A 23,263-nucleotide genomic window follows, 5' to 3' on the forward strand; every position below is an offset into this window, starting at 1 on the left:
TTGGGGAAGGTGGGGTTGCTTTGGAGCTTTTTAGGGAAGAGTGTGTTTGTTTTTGTCATAAAAGATAGCATCATATTGTAGAAGAAATCAAGTTTAAATGCATTTGATAAACTGGAGTTGAGAGTGTGGAGGAACTAATTCCTACTCTCTCAATTTTGATATGTATGATTTTGGGCAAGTCACTTGACATTTTTGAGCCTTATTTGCTACATCTATGAAACGAAGGGATTCTTGACCTTTTTTGTATCATGGATTTTTGAATCATGACCAAGGTGTTGGCGGTCTGGCAAAACTTATGGATGCCTTCTCAGAATAATTTTTTAAATGCATAAAGTAAAATACATAGAATTAGGAAGGAAGCCAGTTACTTTGAAATATAGTTATCAATATATATTTTATTTTTTCCCAATTATACATAATGATAACTTTTAACATTCAATTAAAAAAATTTTGTTCCAGATTTTCTCCTTCCCTCGTGTACTTATTCCATTCTTAAGATATTAAGCAATTTGATAAAGGTTACATATGTGCAGGCATGTAAAAGATTTCCTTATTAGTCATGTTGTAAGAGAAGAAACAGACCAAAATGAAAAAAAAAAAAACCCTTATATGAAAAAAGTAAAGTGAAAAATAGTATGCTTTGATCTGCATTCAGATTGCATTAGTTCTTTCTCTGGATGTGGACAGCATTTTTCATTATGAGTCCCTTAGGATTGTCTTGAATCATTGTATTGCTGGGAAGAGCTAAGTCATTCACAGTTGATCATCACACAATATTGCTGTTACTATGTACTATGTCTTGATTCTGCTTATTTCACTTTGTATCAATTTGTTTAAGACTTTCCAGGTTTTTCTGAAATCTGCTTGCTCATCATTTGTTTTAGTACAATAGTATTCCCTTACTGTAATATACTACAACATATCAAAATATATTTTTAAAAAAATCAGATCACAGACCCTAGGCTAAGAATCTCTGAGTTTCTTATGAACTAAATGAACTCTGATCTAGGTACCTTCTGTTTTCCATTCTGTGATCCCATGAACCTCAGGTGATCTATGCTCAAGAAAAAAGAAATAGAATTTGATAAAAGGAATCATTTAGTTAAAGTTTCTCATTCTACAAATGAGAAAACTGGGATTAGAGGGGGAAATTGCTTTCCACAGTCATATAGATAGTTATTGGTAGAACTGGGTCTAAAAACCCAGATCTCTTGATTTCCAGTCCATTTTTCCTTCTCAATTTCATCATGGAAGTATGCTAAAGATGGTAGTGGTAGGATATAGTTTAAATTATTTTGTTCTTTTCATTTGACACTACTCTTGGAATTGGATTTTTTCTTTTCAAAATGAGGATGCTTAAGTGGGACATCATGGTAATACCTCACTCTTATATTCAAGATGAAAGAGAATTCAATTAATCTCCAGAGTTCCAAGCTCAACTCTTTGTAGGAAAAATAATTTCTTATGACAGCCCAGTAACCCAAAATAGAAACTTGAGAAGCACAATAGTGCTAGGAAATATCTAAATGAATATTACAGTGGGAGTGGGTTGATTCTCAGATGATATAGACTTAAGGTATGGGCTATTCTAATTCTGGCTCCGAGACTGATTGCTGTGGAACATTACAGGGAATTGCTTACTTTCTTTGTGTCTCATTATTCAATCTAGTAGTCAGAAACGAATGCTAATGTGTAGACTATAGCAGCCCACACTTTTCAAAATTACTTTTCATATGATAATATTAAATGCAAGTATACTAAATGGTGATCTTATTGACTATAAACCTCAAATGGGGTCATGAAGAGTCAGAACAACTGAAAATGACTGAGTGACAATTGATGATGAAGCTTGTTATTTAACTTCTTGATAGAGAAGTGGTAGACATAAGGTATAGAATGAGGTATATGTTTTCACTTGTTTTGCCTGACTGTGCTTATTTACTTATAAAGATTTTGTTTTTCTGCTTCTTCTCTCCTAGAATAGATTTTTGTTAATTGAAAAAAACAAAACAAAAGGAAGGCAGAAAAGGACAAATGTGATCATCAAGAACTATACACTATGATGTGATTGTGAAGCTGACTTAATGTAAAATGCCCTTTGTGCCAACAATAAACAAAGTGCCAGGGGCTGACTGGAGGGTAAGAGAGATGAGCTGATGTGTATGTCTAATGACCCAAGCTTGAGGGTAAGGAGGCAGAACAGCTAATATTGAAGTGATGGTTTTTCTACCTCCTTCATTTCAATTTGGAATCTGAATGACCTTGGGGATGGAGCTGGGAGTTTGGAGCTGAGATTGGGGGTGAATTTGCTGAACTGATTGCTAACTAAAGTGATCCTTATGCTATTAAGAAGTCTATATTCCAAATTAGTCCTAGGCTTGCAACCTTATCTGTGATAAAAGAAGTTTCAGGAATGGTTATTCTTGAATTGTCAAAAAGACACAAGTTCAAATCTGGCCTTAGATGCTTATTAGCTTTGTAACTCCTAGCATAATTTGTATCTATCTCAGTTTCTGAATTATAAAATGGGAAAAATAGTAGCATATACTTCCTGGAAAAATTGATCAAATTATATATTTGTATAGTGTTTAAAATAGTGCCTGGCACATAAATGTTAGTTATTTTCATTATTATTATAGATGTCCTTAAAAGAAAGCATTTTCTAGTTTTAAGGCCAAGAGAACAAATAGGTATTTTGTTATTGAATCTGGGCCAGTGGGCTGGAAGGATGAATGAGACAAAGAATGGAAATTTTGAGATATACTGAAGTATGTATAATACTTATTTTTAAGATAGCTCAAATAGAATAATTGATTCCTGATTATTGGGGAATATAAAAAATAAATCCATTACCTGATTTGTCTGTAAAAATATCATGCTTGAGATATTTAAAAGTATAAAGCCCCAGGGGGGAATCTCACAGTTTAGTGAGAAAAATTTCAATTTTTGTTGTTATTTTTTTACACATAGCCTCTCAGATCTGGAATAAAACTCAGATCTTATGTAGTTAAAATCATACCTGATGAAGAATCCTCTTAGTAGCATCTTTGAGAAGTTCAACCTCTGCTTGAACACCTTCAGTGAGTGACAGGAAACTTCACTGCTTCCCAAGCCAATCCATTCTGGTTTGGGACAGCTTAATTGTTAGAAAGATTCCCTTTATATTGAATTGAAACCTGCCTAGGTAGTTTCTGTCTTCTGGAATAAAGCAGAACAAATCCAGTCTTCGACATGATAATTTTTCGATATTTGAAGGCAGTCCACCCTCTTCAAGTCTATTTTAGGAATAATATCCCTTGTTCCTTTTATACTTCCATGGGAAGGTTTGGAGTTCTTATCATCCTAGTCACTCTTCTCTGGAACCAGTCCCATGTCTTTCTTTCTTCTCAAATGTGTTCTGACCACAGAAGTTTAACTTGCTTCATTCTAGATTGTTCTAATAATGTAGCTTAAGATGGATTTTTTCTCCCCTCTCTGCCCCCCCTCCAGCTCCCTCTACCTATCTCACCCCCCTTTTTTTTTCAACTAGTGTCAATGGATGGAAATTGACCCTTAGCAGGTTTTAGTTCAGTGCCATGAAGAACTTCTAGAGAATTAGAATTTCTAATACTTAGAGCTGTCCTAAAGTGGAATGAGCTGTTACCTTGGAAGGTAAGTCATGAGTTATTCAAGAAAGCCTGGGGAACTATTTGTTGGGTCTGGCTTAGTTTAGAAAGTGAGAGAATTAACCTATAAGGAAGGAACCCTTTTAAAATCCATCTCTATGATGCTTGCTTTGGGTAGAACTAGACCAGAACCATTTAATCAACAAGCATTTATTAAGCACTTACTGTGTGCCAGTTATTGTGCTGAATGCTGGGAATACAGAGAATTCCAAACCACCTCTGCCCTCCAGGAATTCACATTCTGTTGGGGGAGACATAGCTAGCATTTTTCCAGGCTTTAAGGTCTGCAAAGTATCTGCAAATAAATATATACTCTCATTCTTTAAAGTTCTTGACAACACTGATCCCTTGAACATCTTAGTATTAGAAAAACTTAAATTAAAGGTAAGATTTGGTAAGGTCAATAGCTAGGAAGAATAGGGCTGATTTTCTTGAGTTTTTTTTTTTTTTTTAAATACCCAGCATCAAAGCATTCTATCCTATCAATAATGCTAATTGAATTGAATCAGAAGTGAGTCTTAAAAGCTTTCTCTCAAACTTCTTCTTCACCCAAGATTAGTGGGGAGTGGAGATTAGTGACCTAGGACAGCTCCTAGGGAAGGTATGGCAATATCTAAGGCTATCTGGTCTTAATCCTAAGGCCACCTGGCCTTGGACATGCTGCAGAACAATGTTAGCTGTCAGATAACTATCTGTTGGTCAGTAATAACAAAGTTTCTGAGACTGTAATAAGATGCATACCAGACTACTTCTCAACTCTACCTCTAAGACCATTCCTCAATTCTACCTCCAAGATAGAAAATTAGAATATTTGTGACTTGAAGCACCTATTCCAGGGGTCCTCAAATTATGGTCTGTGGGCCAAATGCAGTAGCTGAGGACGTTTATCCCCCTCACCCAGTGCTATGAAGTGTCTTTATTTAAAAGCCCACAAAACAAAGTTTTTGTTTTTACTATAGTCTGGCCCTCTAACAGTCTGAGGGACAGTAAACTGGTCCCCTATTTAAAAAGTTTGAGGACCCCTGAATTTTCTCTCTTTTTTTTTTTCCTATAAATTTATTTTCTTGCTTCTGGTCCTTTGCTAAATTCTTTTGGAACTTAGTTCATTTTAATTGGCGTAACAATTATAATAAACTTCATCTCTTGACAAGAAAGTTGTGTCCAAGTCTGCAAATTCTTTTGCGATATCATAACACTGATCTGGAACCCCAATCTTTTTGGAGTCTCCCTTGACCTCAATATTAGAAAGAAGTATATTTGGCAGTATAACCAAGGGGATATAAACAAGAACGGAATTCAACCACTTTTCTAAATAGCTGTTTCTCAGGGGGCTTTGCATGACTGGTCAGTTTCTCAGATCTGAGAGGGAGGCTTCCCCTGTGTTTGGGAACTAGGTGGAGCAGGATGAGGGATACCTACAGAATGCTTTCCTTAGAAACTTTCAAGCCTGCCAAGAGGTTATTTTGATGTAGGTGTTGGTTTATGGCTGTGGCTAAATGTTTTCTGTTGCTTTTTTCATGTCCTCTTCTATCTTGCTCTCAAGAAAAAGAAATTGTAATTCACTCTCCACTTAAAATATAAACATAAAATCTTTTAAATCTTTAATGGAATGTGTTGGGGATTTCCTTTAAATGGCAATATGTATTGAGAATTCTTAAAAGCGGAAATTGTGTAAGAGAGGATGGGAGCGGGAAGAGGAGTCAAAAACCCTTTGTTACCTGGGATGCTGACACTCCCAGGGAATGGAATGGAGATAAAGCAGGAACTAGTTAGGAAATGAAAGGTTGGAAAGTGCAGTTTTGAAAGGATCTTCCTCTACCCATTTCCCCCGGATCAGAGGATTTTACTATTAGAGGAAATGCATTTGCATTGACTATATCCTGAAGAACAAGGTTAGAATCAAGGACAAAGTTTTGAGCCAAAGCTATAAGCCAAAAACTCCAATAAGTGACAGGAATGTGATGAACAAGCAATAAAACTCAAGTTGGCTTTTAGAGTTCCACCTCTATTACTATATGACATTTTAACCTCCCTAAGGCTCAGTTTTCCTATTAATAAAATGAAGGAATTAGATAACTAAGGCCTTTTTCAGGGTTAATATTCTACGACATTGAACTTTTTTGGGACTCCAAAAATCAAAGTGTTCTGTGTACCAAATCAGTATTTGCTGATTACGAGACAATAGAGTTTGGTAGTTTGGAGAATCTGTGAGAATGATGTTTAAGAATAGAATTGTTCTTCCTTGGTTTAAGCTGACTGGAGGATGAGGCAACTTTTGGGGAAGGAGAACTCTCTCTCTCATTCCTGACCCTTTGTGTGGCAAGAACTCCCAAGATATTGCCTGAAGGAGAAGATAGAGGATGACTGAGGAGTTGCTTTGCTTAGCTCCTAGGATTTTGTTATTGCTGCATCAGCTGTATTGTATTTTTCTCTTTTGGCAAAACATAGCCCATCATCCTGCCTCAGAAGCTGCTTTTGGAACTGATTCTTCTGTAGCCTGACTTTGCCCTTTCATTTCTTATTGGGCCATTCGTTGTGATGCTATGAATTGTTTTGCAGTCTCCTTTAGGAAGGACAGTGGATAGAGCACTGGACGGGGAGTCAGGAAGAGTCCTTCTAGAGTTCAAATCTATCCTCAGGCACTTATTATCTGTGTGATCCTGAGCAAGTCTAATCCCATATGCCTCAGTTTCCTCAGCTGTAAAATGAGCCAAAGGAGAAAATGGCAAGTCATTCCAGCAGTTTTGATGAGAAAACCCCAGATGGAGTCACAAAGAATTGGACAAGATGGAAACAATAACAAAAGGAGTTGAAAGAAAAGAAGAGGTGAAAAGTAAAAGGAGGCATTGTGGAGAAAAATCTCTCCATAGTGTGTGGTTCAGAAGTGGTGAGGGTTCACCATTTTAATAAAAAAAGCTGGAGAGATCTTTAGAAGCAAAGCAAAGTTTATTATACATTCTAGCAAGAAGGGGGTCCCACCCATCCAGCAGACAGTAGAAGGGAGGAAGCCCTGTGGGGGGCAGGCTCAACACTTTTAATCCCTAAGGCAAATACCCTCTCCCATCACTGACCCTGTCTTATTGGCTGAGTATCTTACATTCTAAATGCAGGAACTACCCAAGAAATTGAACTTGACCAATAAGTACATAGTTGCCCATATTTAACTGAACTAGGGAGAAAATGATGTCATGGGAGGATAGCAGGAAGGGGACTTAAGAATGCCGTTGACTCAATGCTCAAAAGTCCTTCAGGCCTACTCAAACTCTGAAGTAGATGAAGCCTTACTCGATTTTCACAACTGTCTTGAAAGATCTCACCTCATCTCGTTCAATAGGACCATAAATCTAAGCTTCGAAGGAACCTAAGGTGGTTAAATGATGTTTAAGGTCACATAAATTGTATTATCAGTGAAAGAATTTGAATCTAGGTCCTCTGATTCTCTCCACTATTCTGGTTTCTAGTCAGCTTGGTTCTTCATTCCAAGCATTTTAGCGGAACAATTTTTTTTTTTAGCATCCTTAAAATTTTTTTGTAGATATTTTTATTTTATTTTATTAAATACAAAATAAGAAAAAAATTTGCCATATATACAGCAAGCCATATATAGGGGATTCAATATAAAACAGTAAATTTCAAATGTGGGATAAATTAATAGGTTCTCCAATCTTGGACAAAATGATGAAAATTTTCTAAAGCTCCCTGGCTATTTAAACTTGGACAGATCACTTCTGAGCTTCAGTTTCATCATCTATATGTTGGAAAGAATAATGATGTCCATATCCTGCCTGCTTTATAGAGTTATTGTGAGGTTCAAAGAAGACCCCAGAAATAATTTCACTTAACTTCCTCATTTTAAAAGTGAGAAAACAGACTTAGGAAAGTTGACTGATTTGTCTAAGGATACACATGTAGAAAGTGGGAAAGCTGGTTTGGAACCTTTTCTCTGAGAATTAGTCAGGTTTTAGTGGAAAGTACTCCAAACCTCAGTTTTACCATCTATAAAAGGTGGAAAATAGTTATTATTTTTAAACTTAGTTGTTCACTGATCTACTGGAGGAGAAGAGAGCAATATAAAATTTAGATTAGATATAATCTAGTCTTTAGAAGCAAAGTATTCTGGAAGGTCAGAGAGGGAAGGATTTTATTAAAGAAAGGAATAAGAGGGAAGACCTTATGAAGAAGGTGGCATTTACAGGGGCTTTAAAGATCATAATGTGAAGGATTGGGGAAGGAATAAATACTGGGCACAATGTAAGAAAAAATAGGGGGGGGGGGTAGGGAAAATGCAGTTCATGTTACAGAAAGGCAGAGAATAGCCCAGGTTTGCCTGAGTAGAGAGTTGTTGTCAGGATCCATGGGAATAATTATAAAGTTCTATATGAATATTATACATAATAATTGATGAAAATTTATTTGAAACATGCCAATATAAAAGGGTAGTTTTCTTATTGATCCTAGTGGGCCTAGGATGGGGTAGGTGAGATACTAACCATTTTATAGATGAGAAACCTGAGCAAAGCTTTCTGAAATGGGAAAAATTGAAAACTGACTTCAAAGACTCCCTTTCAGATCAGTGCTTTTTCAAAATTGGACCCACACAGAAGTGGGCTTACTTGGATCAGGACCATTGTAGACCACTATGTAAAAATCAGTCCAGTAAACTTTTACTGAGTGGTAGCATTGTAGGAGAATACCCATGAAGAAAATACCTGCCTTTGAGGAGTTGTCAGTTTAATTAGCAGGTTAAGACCAATAAACACAAAACAGCTGGAGATTAAGACTTCAATGTGATCTCATTGGTGGGAACTTCTTTCACTAAGATAGATTTTAATATTCCAGTGCTTTCTGATTCTGTTTTGTGTCTTTCCATAAATGCTCCATATAGGATTCACCCAGTGGACTGGAACTTCCTCAGTTTTCAGTTCCACCATCTGTAAAATAGGAATAATAATAGTACCTACTTTTTAGGGTAGTAATAAAGATAAAATGAGATCATATTTATAAAGCTCTTTGCAAAGCTCAAAGTACTAGATAAATATTTATAAATGATTATTTCATGGATACCATCTCTTGGACTATCCCATTCTTTGCCCAGCTTTCTCATTTCCTTTAAGTCCTATCTAAAATCCCATCTTTTACCAGAAGCCTTTCCTGTTCCCTCTCAATTCTAGTACTTTTCCTTTGTTAATTATTTCCTATTTATCTCATTGTAGTTTGTTTGTGTATATTTGTCTCCATGTTGTCAACTCCTATTAAATTATGAGTTCCTTGAGGTTAAGGTCTTTTTTTTTTTGTATCCCTAGTGTTTATCACAATGCCTGGCACAGAGTAGGTGCTTAATATATGTTTATTGATTGATTCTTGCTATGTGACTGGTCTATCCTTTCCTAATCATACAAATCCTTGATTGTGTGATTTTTTTTTTTTTCCATATTTCTTCCTTGGCAATATACTGGTAGTAACCATCATAAATCTTTTTATTCCCCTTTGGTTAATAATGATGTAATAATTGTGTTGAACTTTGTGATTTAGGCAAAAAGCAGAATGAGACATTAGAAAAAGAGAGATCTTGTGGACTAGGGTAAAAATAGAAGGCATCCTGAAAGCAATGGCCCTTGAAATATGAATAGGATTTGGGAAGTAGACAATAAACCTACTATATACCAGGCACTAAACACTGGGAAAGTACAGGGAAAGGCAAAAGACAATCCTTGCCTTTAAATAGCTTACAATTTGATGGGGGAAGAGGTGTTTTTAAAAAAAAAAAAAAAGCTGGAAAGGAGAGGAGAGAAGTTGGTTTTCCTCCAATCACTCTTTCATAGGCTGATTTAGCCATCCTACCTTTTCTATGACTGGTGGTTTATTAGTAGCAAGAGCTCTTTCTCTTTCTGTAAGAGGCTGGTCATCCACAATAGGAGCTCTACTCTCTCTTCATTTCAGCCCGACATGCCCCTAGTTCTGACTTTGTGACTTGAGCTCTCAATGACCCTTTCCCTTCATCCCCTGATCATCATCAGTGAAAGGTAAATAAATCTGCCTTGGGGACCTCAACTGCTCCTTGGTCTGTCTGACCTTTTTCTTCCTTTTTCTGCATTTCTTCTCCACTTCCAAATTTCACTCTTATTAAAAGAAAAGAAAAGACTTCTGGTGTTTCTCATTTTTTTTTTTTCTCCTAAGCACAAGATGAGAGAAATGAAAAGACCAAGAGGTCATGTACATTTTCTTTTTGACCATAACAGGGGGAATGATGCTACAAGAAGGGCCCTAAATAGACAGACAACATGATATAGTGAAAAGAGTGTTGGATTTTTAGTCAGGTGAGAGCTGGGTTTCAATTTTACATCTGAGACTGATTAAGTTATGTGATTTTGGGCAATCACTTAATCTTTTAGAGCCTCAGTTTTCTCATCTGTAAGATGGGACTAGTAAAACTATCTCAATTCTGTTATGAGGATAGGTAAGGAGGTGAAGAATTTGTTACTTCTCAGAGTGATATGTAAATGTCAATTCTTATTGTTGGTTTGAGACCACAGATTATATGTATTAATCCTTGTGATCTTAAAAGTCGTATGTCCCACCCCTTTAATTCTAAAATTTACCATTTGTTTCATTCTACTTTCTGCCTGAATTCGTTATTAGATCCTTCTTCCTCCGTTTTCAGTGATTGAATCTTCCTTAGTGGATGTTTTAGTCAATGCAACACTTTTGCTGTTTTTAGACTTCTATATCATCATGGAATGGAAGTAACTGTGGTCTCTTAAAGAGTATTCAAAAGCTCTTGCAACTTTTAAGAACCTGGATCATCCTTAAGTATGGATCTAATGAGGCTGCTTATTGTTATCTGGTGCATTGGCAGAAAGCTGGCCATAGGGTGATATTTCTCAGTGAGACATATCAAAGCAATCTTCTTATGTTGTTGCTGGGCCTAAAATCTACAGTGTCAGCAATAGTAATTGAAATGGTGATATTGAAGTAAATTGAAGTGTATGTTAAGCCCTCAAGGAAAGACAAAGTTAAATAAATAAATCTGTGTCCCTACCCTCCAAAAGCTCATAGTCTGAAATCCTAAGTATAGAAAGGGGGGTTTTGTTAGATTCTCCAGACAGTATAGTATGGTGGAAAGGATACTGGCTTACAGTCACAAGAGTGCTAGCTGACTTTGTCCAAGGTACTTCAACTACTTGGATCCCAGTTTCCTCATGTAAAACTGAGATGCATTAACTTAGAAAAGCAGAAATTAATATTATTTAGTTTTACACTTTTTTATTCAGTTTGTTAAATATTTCTCAATTATATTTTAATATAATTCTGGCCACATTCAGAATTCTGCAGGTGCATGGGTCATGAGTTTGATAATCTCTAGATTAGATGATTGCTTGAAGTCCTTCCAGTTCTAACATTGTAAGAGTTTTGATTCTCCCATCAGCTTTCTCTTAGGCTTTAGAGGAGTTAAGTGTAACAATGGTAAAAGGCTTTGAGGGAGAGGTGCCAAAGTTGGCCCTCATGCAAAATAAATAACAAAACAATAGAGATAGCTTAGGTTGGAAAAGAGCAGACTGCATTCCTTTGATGGTGACCTGTTTTTTTTTTTTTTTTTTGTTTTTTTTTTTTCCCCATTTCCCCCAAAGAGAGACCTGGCTTGAGCTATGAAATAGGAGGAATTAGGGTCAGACTGCTTCTCTCTTGCAGAGGGTTAGGTGAGCAATGTCAGAGACTGTTTGAGAGAGGCTGAGGAATGTTTTGTTCACCCTTGACCTCTGAGACAATATGGTATATCTAGTGGAAAGAGCAATGGGTTATTCTGGAATTCAAGGCTAACCTTTGCTACCTAATTTGCTGGGTGACTGAGGAAGTCACTTCATTTACCTCTCTGAAACTGTTTCCTCTTCTGTAACGTGGAGATAATAATTATTCTCTACCTCACCAGCTTGTTGGGGGGAAACCACTTAGGAAATTCTAAAATTCTCTATCATCATTCTAATTTGGACAAAGAGAGGGCTTTTCTAGAGAAGACCAAGGGTTGGACAAGATCACTTTCCATTTCCTAAAGCAGGGGAATTCTTAACCTTTTTTTGATGTGTCATAAGGAGCTTTGGCAGTCTCATAAGATCTCCTTTTCAGAAGAATGTTTTTAAACACAATAAAATAATACAGTACAATACGGAAACCAATTCAGTTACAGAAATACTTAAACAAACCAAATTTATGGACCTCAGCGTAAAACTTGCTTGCATTCTAGGTATCTCAAGTTCTGAGTTTCTATGGCTGATCATATAGTAATCACCATAATCCTTCCATTTCTGTTGGGCTTTCTAGTTCTGTTTCCTTTTAAATCTATCTAGGTATTTTAAGGTAGAGGTGGGGCAAAAGTTATTCTCCCCATTTTATAGCAGAGGAAATAGGTACAGAGAAATGAAGTGATTTGGCCAGAGCTCCTAGCAAATCAGTGATGGAGTAAAGGAATTCCCCCCTTTCCCTCTTATCTTTCTTAAAGCTCATGCTAAACCTTCCCCATCTCCTTTCTTGTACAAGGATTCTCTTCCCCCCACTTTCCCTAGTTCTTCCTTCCCCAAGATGGTCTTTGCAGTGCCAGCCAGTAACTAGAGTATGGTCTCTCCCTCCTCCCTCATGCTTCTTTAATGCAGAGCCGCCACTCAATCGGGGAGGAGGGCAGTGTTGGATTACCGAGAGGAAATAACACACCAGCTCAGCCCTGCTCCTCTCTAGCCTGAGAGTTTAATTAGAGATTAGGATGGGGGAGGGAGGAGGGCTACAGTCCTGGTTTTTTCCAAAGTGGACAGGATTTCAGAGTAGTGGGAATGGGCTGCTGTGGGCATCTGCCCAAAATCTAGTTGATTGATTCCCTGGGAATGTTCCCACTGCCAGAGTGAGGAGGACAGATGGCCCTGCTCCTCTCTCTAGTCACCCACTTTACCCCAGCCCTCCAAGCAGGGTTATCTGGTGGGACTATGCCCAGAAAACCTTATCATTTCCACTGCCCAGATTAGGGAGGCCCTCTAAGTCTGAAGTTTGAAATCAGATTGGTCTGGGAAACAAGCAGGTGGATCAAATTGACTGAAAGTGACAGGGATAGGGATAGGGATAAAGAACTTGGAAAAGTAACAATCCAGGGGTAGTATAGTGTAGTGGAAAGAGTATCGGATGGTCTCTTGTAGCATTGACATTGGTGACTCACTTTAAAGAACCTTTTAATTATTAGAGCTGTCTAAAAGTGGAACAGAATACTTTAGTAGGTTGTGAGTTTCTTATCCCAGAAGGCCTTCAAGCAGAGAATGTATGATCACTTGTAAGGGCTGCCATAGCACCTTAGGGTGCTGGGCTTGATGTTTACAGTGGTCACAATTATTTTCCCTCTCTCTTTCTTCAACCCTTCGAAGTCTAACTTTATTCTACAGCTCTGTTTTCTTCCATATGGTTTCCACAAGATGGTGACTAGGATGGTCCAGAGGCTTGATTTCAAATCCCATTTAACTTTATTGCTTATTTAGATGCCCACAGCAGTCCATTCCCACTACTTTGAAATCCTATGGAGTAGTGGGTAGAGGGCCCACAGCAGCCCATTCCCACTACTTTGAAATCCTGTAGGGTAGTGGGTAGAGGGCTGGATTTGATGTCCAGAAGACCCATGATTGAAGCCCTGCCATTTATTTCCTAATTCTCTGAGCAGGAACCAGTCACCCGATTTCTCTGATCTGTTACTATTCCTTCTTTATAAAGTAGAGGCAATTTCTATGGTTTTCACCTCTCAAGATTACAGTGAAGTTCACATAACATAATACATGTCAAGTGGTTTGTAAATCTTAAGGCACCTAATGAATGCCATTCCTAGTAGAACGTAAGCTTGAGACAGCTTTGTTTTAGTTTTGTTTTCCCCAGGGTTTAATGCTATGAATTTCATGTTGTAGAGGTTTGATAAATGCTTATTGACTTGATCTGAAGGTAGTAGGTACAATTCAATTCAATAAAAGTTTATCAGGAACTCCTATATGCTAGGTATTCTGCTTGAACCCTAGGGACCAATAAGAAAAAAGTAAAATGGTCCCAGTGCTCCTCAGGGTGTTTGTAATCTAATGGGGGAAGTCAGTACATGAAAGGAAGCTGGAAAGGGATGTGTTCGGGCCACCTCTGGTCTTCTATCCCTTGAGGTTCAAACCAAGGAGAACTGTAAAAGGGAAGTAGAGAGTGAGCTGGAGAGTCCAGATCCTGCTTTCTCTAAAAGAAAGCTTTGGGGAGAGTTTAGTGCTCCACGGAACAGCCCTTAGGGAGGAAAATTGGGAAGCTGGAAAGGTTTTGAGTATCCAAGGCTCAATTAAACAGCTCTCAGGTCATCTGGCTGAACTAGAAGCCTCTGAGTTCTCTTAAATCTCAGAGTTAGGTCTTGCTATGATCTTGGACATGTCACTTCATTACAAAGGGCCTCATTTCTCTCATCTATAAAAGAGAGATAAGAATACCTGTATCTCTCAGGTTTATTATGAAAATCAAATAATTTATTTAAAGTGATATAGAATTGTTAACTATTATTGGTGGTGTATGTAACACTGGATGGAGTTAGAAAATCTAAATTTGAATCCCAGAATCTGCCCAGAGCTGGCTAAGTGTCACAAAAACTGGAACACTGGACTTAGAATCAGGAGTTCAAATTCTGTCTCAGATATTTACTTTTTTTTTTCTCAATAGAATTTTATTTTTCCAATTATGTATAAAGATAGTTGTCAGCATTCATTTTTGTAAAATTTTGAGTTCCAAATTTTTTCTCCCTCTCTTATCTTTCCCCTTCCCAAGACAGCAAGCAATCTGATATAAGTTATACATGTGTAATAATTTAAAACATATTTCCATATTTATCATGTTGTGAAAGGAAATCAGAACAAAAGGGAAAAAACGTTAGAAAGAAAAAGCAAAAAACAAAAAAAGACAAAGTGAAAACAGTATGCTTTAATTCACATTTAGTCTCTGTAGTTTTCCTTCTGGATATGAATGGCATTTTCCATCCCTACTTTATTGAAATTGTCAGGAATTTACCATCTCTCTGATCCTGAGCAAGTCATTTCACCACTGCCTGCTTCATTTTTGTTTATTTGTAAAATGAATATAATAATGACATCTATCTCCCAGGGATGTTAGGAGGATAAAACAAGATATGATATTTGTAAAGTACTTTGTAAACTTTAAAAAGCTATATAAATGTGAACTATTATTTTTGTTATCATTTTTTGACAGGGTACAGTGAGCAAATAATATGACTTCTTTGGGTGTTCTCTCTCTCTCTCTCTCTCTCTCTTTTTTTTTTCTTTCAAAATGAATAAGTCCTATTCTCCTTAATTTATAAGATTATTATGAAGATCAAAGGAGATCAAAAATTTAGAAGTAAATTGAAAAATGTCAAATTCAGTATAGGCTGGGGAGCTGATGATATGTACGGTTTGTTTGGGATTTGCAATCCCTTGTTTTGCTATACTAGGATTTTCTTAGTATTTCTTTATATTTGATCTTTTTTTTCTGAAGAAATTTACTAATGAAGTAATAGTGTGTTCCTGAGTAGCAGGTAGTCAGGGCAATAACTGGTGCTATTTAAAGCTCTGAATACAGGAATTGGCTGCAAGAGATAACTAGCTTTTTGGGTCTTGGGTCCTTTTGGGTCCTATCATCACAGAAATGGATAGTTAATAGAGAAAGAAGCAGAAGAGTTTTAAAGGGGACTCCTCTTAGTGGGACTTATCCTAGCTGCCCTATCCCCATTTTACAGATGAGGAAATTGAGGCAGACAACATTTAGGTGACTTGCTCAGGGTCACATTAATAAATATCTGGAGTTGGATTTGAATTTAGGTCTTTCCAGCTCTAGGTCTTGGACTCTAGCCACAGTACCACTTAGCTATCTGAAGATAGGAATTACATGAGCATTAGGGTATTAAAAGTCATGGTCCTAAGGAGAAAATGACTGAGAAGATAATAAGTTAATAGGCTTGACCCATTCCAACACTCATTCTCTGTGGGACAGGAAAGGTGACATTTATGAGAGGCAGGAAGGAAAACCCCCCTCAACCTCCCTGAGGACACAGCTGGACCCTAGCACTATCAGAGGCTTCCTCTTCCCCATCCAGCATAGTCATCCCCACATCTGTAGCATTCTGCCTGCACAAAGCATCTCCAATTTGGTGATTGCTCAAAGCTTTCTGATTTCTTTCCTGCAGACAATTTGTCTTTAGGGTTTCTCCTTAGTCCCTCCATCCAGGGATTTCTCCCTTCCAAGCTACCATCCCTTACTCCAACTCTTCATTGGGTGATTCTTGGTGTATTCCTCCCCAATGAGGTTTGTTTAGATCAATCAATAAACATGTATTTGTGTATATTGATATATGTATATACAGACATCTCTTGTACCTATACACACATACATGTGTATGTATGCATATACATGTATATGTTTAAATTTTGAATCTGTTAAGAATGTGTGATTAAAAGATTAAATCCCTGTCCTGTACCAGCTGAATTATAAAATGGGAACGAGTTGGAGTTGCATTCATTGGTCTGCCATTATTTAGATAGTTTGAAGAAAGACAGAAGGGTTGGTGATGGATTGGATGGGAAGAATAGTAGGGAGAGTATAGGGTGGAAGAAAGAACAAAATGTATTCTTTGGACTGTGTATAGATCCTAGGAGTCGTGGTGGAAAACAATAAAAATTGGGTTAAATTAGGTGGGCTCTAGCTGTGGGTAAAATGGTGAAGGAAGTATGAAGAGAAGAGCCCTAAGATCTAGTCCTTGATTTGAAAAATTTTATTTTGTGCAAGGTAACATTTTATTTTGAGATGGCAATGTGACTTAAATGGGAAGAGCACTAGATTTACAATCTGAGGGCCTCAATTGGAATCTTAGAATCCTAGTTAGTGGAATTTTCTAATTTTAAATTTAACTTTAATCCTATCCCTGTACCTTTTCCCCTTCTTAAATATCTAGGTTTAAAGTTTTGGAAGTAGAGTTAGGGTTAGAGTTAGTCTTTAGTTAGTGGTTAGTGTTAGATAATGGTTGGTTATCGGTTAGAGATTAGATAATGGTTTGTGATTTGGGCAAGTCACTTAACTTCCTGAGAACTCAGTTTCCTCAGATGTAAAAAAGGAAGGATGTTGAATAAGATGGCCTCCCAGATCTATGAGCCTTTGAAGTTAGTTATTTATTCTGGTTCTTAGTTTTCTCATGTAAAGTGAAAGAGTTGGATGATTTCTTAAACCCCTTTTAACTCTGAAACTTAGAACCCTTTGCCTTTCACAGTATGCTTTACCAACTTAGAACCTCAGCATCCTCATTGAAAAAATGGAAATAAAGAGAGAGCCTCTTTTGTATTCCAACATGATTCACAAAGCAATGTGTATTAAAAATAAACAAACTTACTACAATAACAAAAAAAGAGTTTATCTATTTATCACTTCTCAGGGATGGAAGGATCAAATAAAATTATGGAAAGGAAATACCTTTTAGATTGTAAAGCAATATAAAATATAAGATATTGTTATAGTTATATGCTTCTTAATTTATAAGAAAGCACCATATACATTGGAAAGAATTACAAAAATGTAAGGTTTTCAAGTGTAGTCAGTCTAGTTTGGAGAGGTGGTCTAGTTTGAGAAGAGTAAGTGAAATTCTTATGTATGGAATATGTAAAGTGCCAGATGGGCAGCTAGATGGTGAAGTGGATTAAAATGCCTGAGCCTGGAGTCAGGAAATTTCTTCCTGAGTTCAAATTTGGCCTCAGACACTTACTAGCTGTACCATTCTGGGTAAGTCACTTAAGCTGTTTGTCTTATTCCTTTAGTATCTTTGCTTAGAAAGCTCCAAATGTGACACAAAGAGTCAGACATGACTGAACAACAATAACAGATGCCAGGGACTATGCTAAACATATGAAACAATATAAAAATAACTGATATTTGTTTAGTGCTTATGGTTTTCATTTTATCAAGAAATTTTCCTTTGAGAGGGAGTAGTCCAAGTGTTCTTTTTGTTTGACTAGAAACAGAAACTGAGGCTTAGGGAAGTGATTTGCTCATGGTTACACAATTTGTATTCTATCTGAGGTTTACATTTCCAGTTTCTGAATTTGGGCAGATTAGGAGATTGGATCCTTACCTCAAAACAATTAAGTAAGTGCTAAGTCCCATGATATAAACCAGAGCTATGGTTCTCAAACTTTTTGATCTCAGGACCCGATTGCATTCTTAAAACTTATTGAGGATTCCCCCAAAGAGCTTTTATATTGGCTATATCTAATCTGGATTTATTATATGTGGAATTAACATCTTAAAATTATTGTGAAAATAGTTTTGACCTATAGGATCCTTTGAAAGGATCTGGTTTCTAGACTTAGTTATGTGTTGAAGCCACTTCCTCTGAAAATATTACAATTTGGAGTTTGATTTATTGTTTCATTGATTGTTCAATTTGAGAAAGTAATGGAGAAAGTGTTAATAATAATGCAGATTAAACTGCACTGAATGTGTTGTGAACATATTTCTCTTTCCTTTTCTCTACCCCCAACAAACAAGTTGGATATCTACTGTCTGGATCACATTTTGAGAACATCTGGACTAGAGGCACTATGGGAGGTTTAGAGAAGTGGGGGGAGATGTTTCAGAGTCCACTCCTCTCCTCTCCTCTCCTCCCTATGAGGGCAGAGGGGCCTCTGGAGACCAGGATTTTGATCTGACAGACTCTCTCCTGGGGATAAGGGATCAACAGTGACTAAAAGCACTTGGAGAATTGCTTATTATGCTTTTGTGATCAAAGGAGCTTGAGCTAATGGGGTAGGAGGAGATGTCAGTCTCTCCACCCCTAACCACTTCTCTTTTCAGCTGGTCTAGTCTATTCTTGGGAAAAGGCCCCTGTAGCCCATTTTTGTTTCAAAGGCTTTTTGTGGGATTCGTTTTAGTAATTATAATAATGAATTAATATATATGAATCTCTTACATCTTCATGCCTGAAAATCTCTTTTCTAAAACTGACCTCCCTGGCTTCCTTTAAGTCCCAGCTAAAATCCTACTTTCTAGAAGATGCCTTTCCTAAACCCTCTTAATTCTTAGTGCCTTCCCTTGGTTAATTATTTCCTTTTTATTTTGTATATATTTGTATATACTTGTTTTGTTGTTGTCTCTCCCATTAGGTTGTGAGTTCCTTGAAGACAACGAATGTTTTTTATCCCTTTTTGCATCCTTAGCCATAGCCTGGCACATAATAGGTGTTTAATAGCGTTTATCGATTGATCTGTATGATACTTGATACTATTCATTCATTTGTTTCCTGAACAGCTGCTAAATACAGTGGACTATGCTATGTTTAGAGAAGATACAAAAATAGTCTGAAACCTGTCTTTGCCTTCCTATATCTTACAATATGCTTCTGCTTCACATTCATTCTATCCTGTGATTCTTATAACAAACACGAAGATTGTACGGATAAGGATGATATTGCTCTCATTTGAGGAATAAGTAAACTGAAGTCTAGAAAACTTAAGTGGCTCCTCTAAAAGCACACAGCCAGTCAGTGGCAAAGGTGAGATTAGAACCTAGGTCCTTTAATCCCTAGTTCAATGGGTTTATAATTTACAAGGGCCACTAAACTGACTTTGTTTTAGGTTGAGATGTTCTGCCAATGATGATTCAGTAATCGAACCGCGTATCACCGAGATCAACTGGAAGTTGCAATGAAAGCCAGAGGGTTTTGCTTCTGATCTGTGTGTCTGAAGGGCAACTAGTAGGGGAGGAAGCCAAACAAGTTTAACTGATTTCATTTTAACTGTTTTTCACCTCTTAGTGGTTTTTTTTTTCCAACCACCCTTATCTATTTATTTATTTACATTTATTTATTTGTTTGTTTTTTGCTGAGGCAATTGGCGTTAAGTGACTTGCCCAGGGTCCCACAGCTAGGAAGTGTTGTGTCTGAGCTCAGATTTGAACTTGGGTCCTCCTGACTTCATGGCTGGTACTCTATCCACTGCATCACTTAGCTGCCCCCACCTATCTTTATTTCTATGTAGAATTTAACAGTGATCAAAACACTTTATTCTTGACCATTCTTTCCCCTGTCCCTCCCTCCCTCCCTCCCTCCCTCCCTCCCTCTCTTCCTTCCTTCCTTCCTTTTTTCCTTCCTTCCTTCCTTCCTTTTTTTCTTCCTTCCTTCCTTCCTTCCTTCCTTCCTTCCTTCCTTCCTTCCTTCCTTCCTTCCTTCCTTCCTCCCTTCCTTCCTTCCTTCCATCCATCCATCCATCCATCTGGGACTGATTTATTCCTAGCCTTATTGAACTAGGAAGGATTAAAAAGATTTTATTTATTTGAATTTATATGGAGTTTGAGACCATTCAATTAAACAGAGTTCTTAAACAGTTGTTATATGCTCAACCTAAGGCTAAGTGTTAAGAGAATCCTTTTAGTTTGGTTGGGGAGACAGATTCAGTACACATAAAATAATTAGGAAACAATTCAAGATAGCATACAATCAAGGGCTAGGCTGTATGGTTCAGATTGTAAATGTTGCAGGAATTCAGAGAAAAGAAACAGGAAATTGAAGTAGTTAGGGAAGACTTCTAGTGATAGCCCTTTTGGACAATTGAAATCTCTTGCCCCTTTCAGCTCTCCGGCAAAACATATCATTATTCTTTCACTTTGCCTCTCCTCCTCCCTCTTCCCCTCTTTTCAACCTTCTCCCCCTCTCCTCAAGCCTGTTTTCTTTTTGTTAAAATGAAGGGGTTTTGACTAAATTATCAAGACGCTAAGTCCTTTCCGTTTTTGGCAGTCTGTAATTCCTTTCCAATTGTAACCATTAGCTAAACATCTTCTAAAAACAGATTTTCAACTGCTGCAGGTAGTATTGGTTTGCTTTTTTTCTCCATTCATACCCCATAGAAGAATTGTGACTCAAGCTGAGTCTTGAAGGCTGGATTTGATTACTTGGAAAGGGATAAGTGGGATTAAGTGAATTTGATTAGGTGGAAGGATTTCAGTAAATTCCATCCAAAAATCATTTCTTAAGTGTTCATGTAAGGCTGGAAACTGAAAACCATTTCCTGCCCCCAGGAAACTTACATTCTCCTAAAGATAATCAATCATTCACCAATCAACAGGAATTTGTTAAGTGCCTGCTATGTGCCACACAGTGCAAGGAAATGTGCTTTGATTTCCTCTGGAAATTATTTCTCATTTCTTTTCAGGAGCATGGTAGGAGCTTGGATGCAGCAGACTGCAGTTGTTTACCATGGGACTTTACCTTGTTTATCCTATTTCCAGATCTTCCAAAAATTCTGAGAGAGCATGAAAGAGAAATCAGTGGGATGGGGGCTAGTGCAGGACTGCCCCTGCCCCTGGGTAAAATCCCATGATATATGATCCTGGATGTGGCTTGGTGCTGTACTTTTCCTGTCTCTAATGATCCCTTTATTCCAACTGCATATTGAAAAATAGTGTCAGGTAGAACTTACAAAGGGTCAGTCATATAAGGAAGAAATGGAACCCTCTCAAAGTTGAGCTTGAACTGTCATCCTTTTGCCAGGGATGGGAGGTTAGAAGTCTGTTTTGCTCACTTGGGTTAAAGGAAGGTACTTGATGGAGTCTAGAAATTTAAGTCCTGATTCTGAGCGTCCTTCCAAAAGTCACTCTACCTCGGGACCTCAGTTTCTCTATGTATAAAATGCCTCCTTCAGGTTTTATCTGATCTCTCACAGACCACTGCTCCAGCCCCAAGTGCTGGTCCCCACGGGTGTGGGCCCCCAGGGCAGTACGTGGGAGGCGGAGATTTTCTGCTGTACTTGCACAAGCTGTTCTAGAAGGCAGACTTGTCCTCCTGGGGCTGGGGAAGGGTGGGCAAGTGGAATCGGACCAAGCTCTAGGCCCTGGGATAGATTTCAGGCCTTGTGTTTTATGATTCAGGCCCAGAGTACTGTGTCTGAGAATAGCTCTCACACTTGCTCCTGACAGGTGGCTAGCTTCATCATTGCTGGCTTTTCTCAGTCTTTGAGGGACAGTGATACAGGCAGACCCACTGGCCTTTGGGCAGCCTCTCCTGACATTTCTGGACAGGTGCTTCAGCACAGAGTGGCCCAAGAGTGGGGTGTGCCTTTTAAAAACAGACTGTGTAGGAGACATTGCTATGCATGCAGACACACGCTAAAGCCCACCCTGGGGAGAGTTAGAACTTGGGAAAAGCGGGACAGTCTGGATGATCTGGAGCTGATTCTTAGTGAAGGTCACAGGATTATGGATTTAAAGCTGAACTCATCATCTGAACCCACCCTTGTTCTGAACGTCTCTATTACTGTCAAGGGCACCTCCCCCAGGCTCTGGAACCTTGGGGCTACCCCTGACTCTCTCACTGGCACGAAACCACATTAGAGCTGCTGTCAAATCTTAGCACTGCCAGCTTTATATTCTCTCTCCTCTGTTTTCTCTATTCTCCTTAGAATTTATGCTCTTCTCATTTTTTGCCTGCTCTCTTGTAATTGTAACTTCTTTTTTATTTTTATTTTTATTTTTACTTCTTTGGGGGGAGGCAATCGGGCTTGTGATTTGACCAGGGCCACACAGTGTTAAGTGTCTGAGGCTGGATTTGAACTCACGTGGTCTCTTTACCTCATCTCTCTTCAATTCAATCTATCTTCTACATAAGTTCCAAAGTCATAGTTCTGCCTGTGTCACTTCCGCTACTCAGTAAATTTTAGTAACTCCCTGTTACTTACAGGATGAAATATAAAGTTATCCCTTAGAGATAATACTTGTAAAGAACTTAGTACTTTAGCCAGTACCTGGCACCTAGGAGGTGCTTGATAAATACTTCCCCCTCCAACCCTCCCAGTCCAAAGTTCTTTGCAACATGGTTCTGGCTTACCTTTCTAGGCTTCTTATGCTTTGGTTCCTTCAGTATTCTGGGAAATTTGGCTGAGCTAGCCTGTTTGCTGTTCTTCACTCATTCTCTCATTTAATCATCTCAAAAATTAAGAAGTTCGTCCTGAAATCCAATTTAAAACATTCCATCTATAAGACCAGCTTCTTTTCCAGCAGCCTGGGTGCATGACTCACATAGAACAGTAGATGCCAAGTGCCAGGTGAGCAGTGGGGACAGTGAGTTCTATAGGAGGAAGAAAGAGCTTCATTAAGGCTATGAGAGGCTAAGAGAATATAATAGAGCTGCCAGTCACTGGTGAGGGTGAGGAGGCAGGGCTGGGTTATGGCAGACAGGAAGCTAAAACATTTTGAAATTTTAAGGGCTACCCTTAATCTTTGTCTTGTTGTGTCAGTCTCTTAACAAAGTGAGTCAGGTCACTTTTAAAAATTTCCTCCAAGACTTTCTGGGCTGAGATTGGGAAGAGTTATCGATGGGAAGGACCAAGGCATTATTATGGACAATGGAATTGACACAGTCACCTTCCCAGGACTCGGTAGTCTTCTCAAGCTGAGTTAGGTCACTTTAAAAAATTTCCTCCAAGACTTTCTGGGCTGAGATTGGGAAGAGTTATCGATGGGAGGGACCAAAGCGTTATTATGGACAACTAGCTTCTAGTTCTAGATTTTTTGTTAATGATCTGTGATTTCTG

General features: G+C 38.0%; 1 protein-coding gene and 1 long non-coding RNA gene across 17 annotated transcripts in view; one reads left to right on the forward strand and one right to left on the reverse strand.

The window, feature by feature from the left end:
- The window catches only part of BIN1 (bridging integrator 1), a 128,312-nt gene that overhangs the window by 27,349 nt on the left and 77,700 nt on the right, over positions 1–23,263 (forward strand). The gene's annotated exons all lie outside the window — the stretch shown is intronic.
- LOC127554299 (uncharacterized) lies at positions 8,380–22,789 on the reverse strand. The gene is made up of 2 exons (XR_007951942.1): positions 22,558–22,789; positions 8,380–8,596 (listed from the first exon to the last, which is right to left on the reverse strand). It is a non-coding gene; the product is annotated as an uncharacterized LOC127554299 (long non-coding RNA).

This window comes from Antechinus flavipes, chromosome 3 (genome assembly GCF_016432865.1).
Source record: "Antechinus flavipes isolate AdamAnt ecotype Samford, QLD, Australia chromosome 3, AdamAnt_v2, whole genome shotgun sequence".
NCBI lineage: Eukaryota > Metazoa > Chordata > Mammalia > Dasyuromorphia > Dasyuridae > Antechinus > Antechinus flavipes.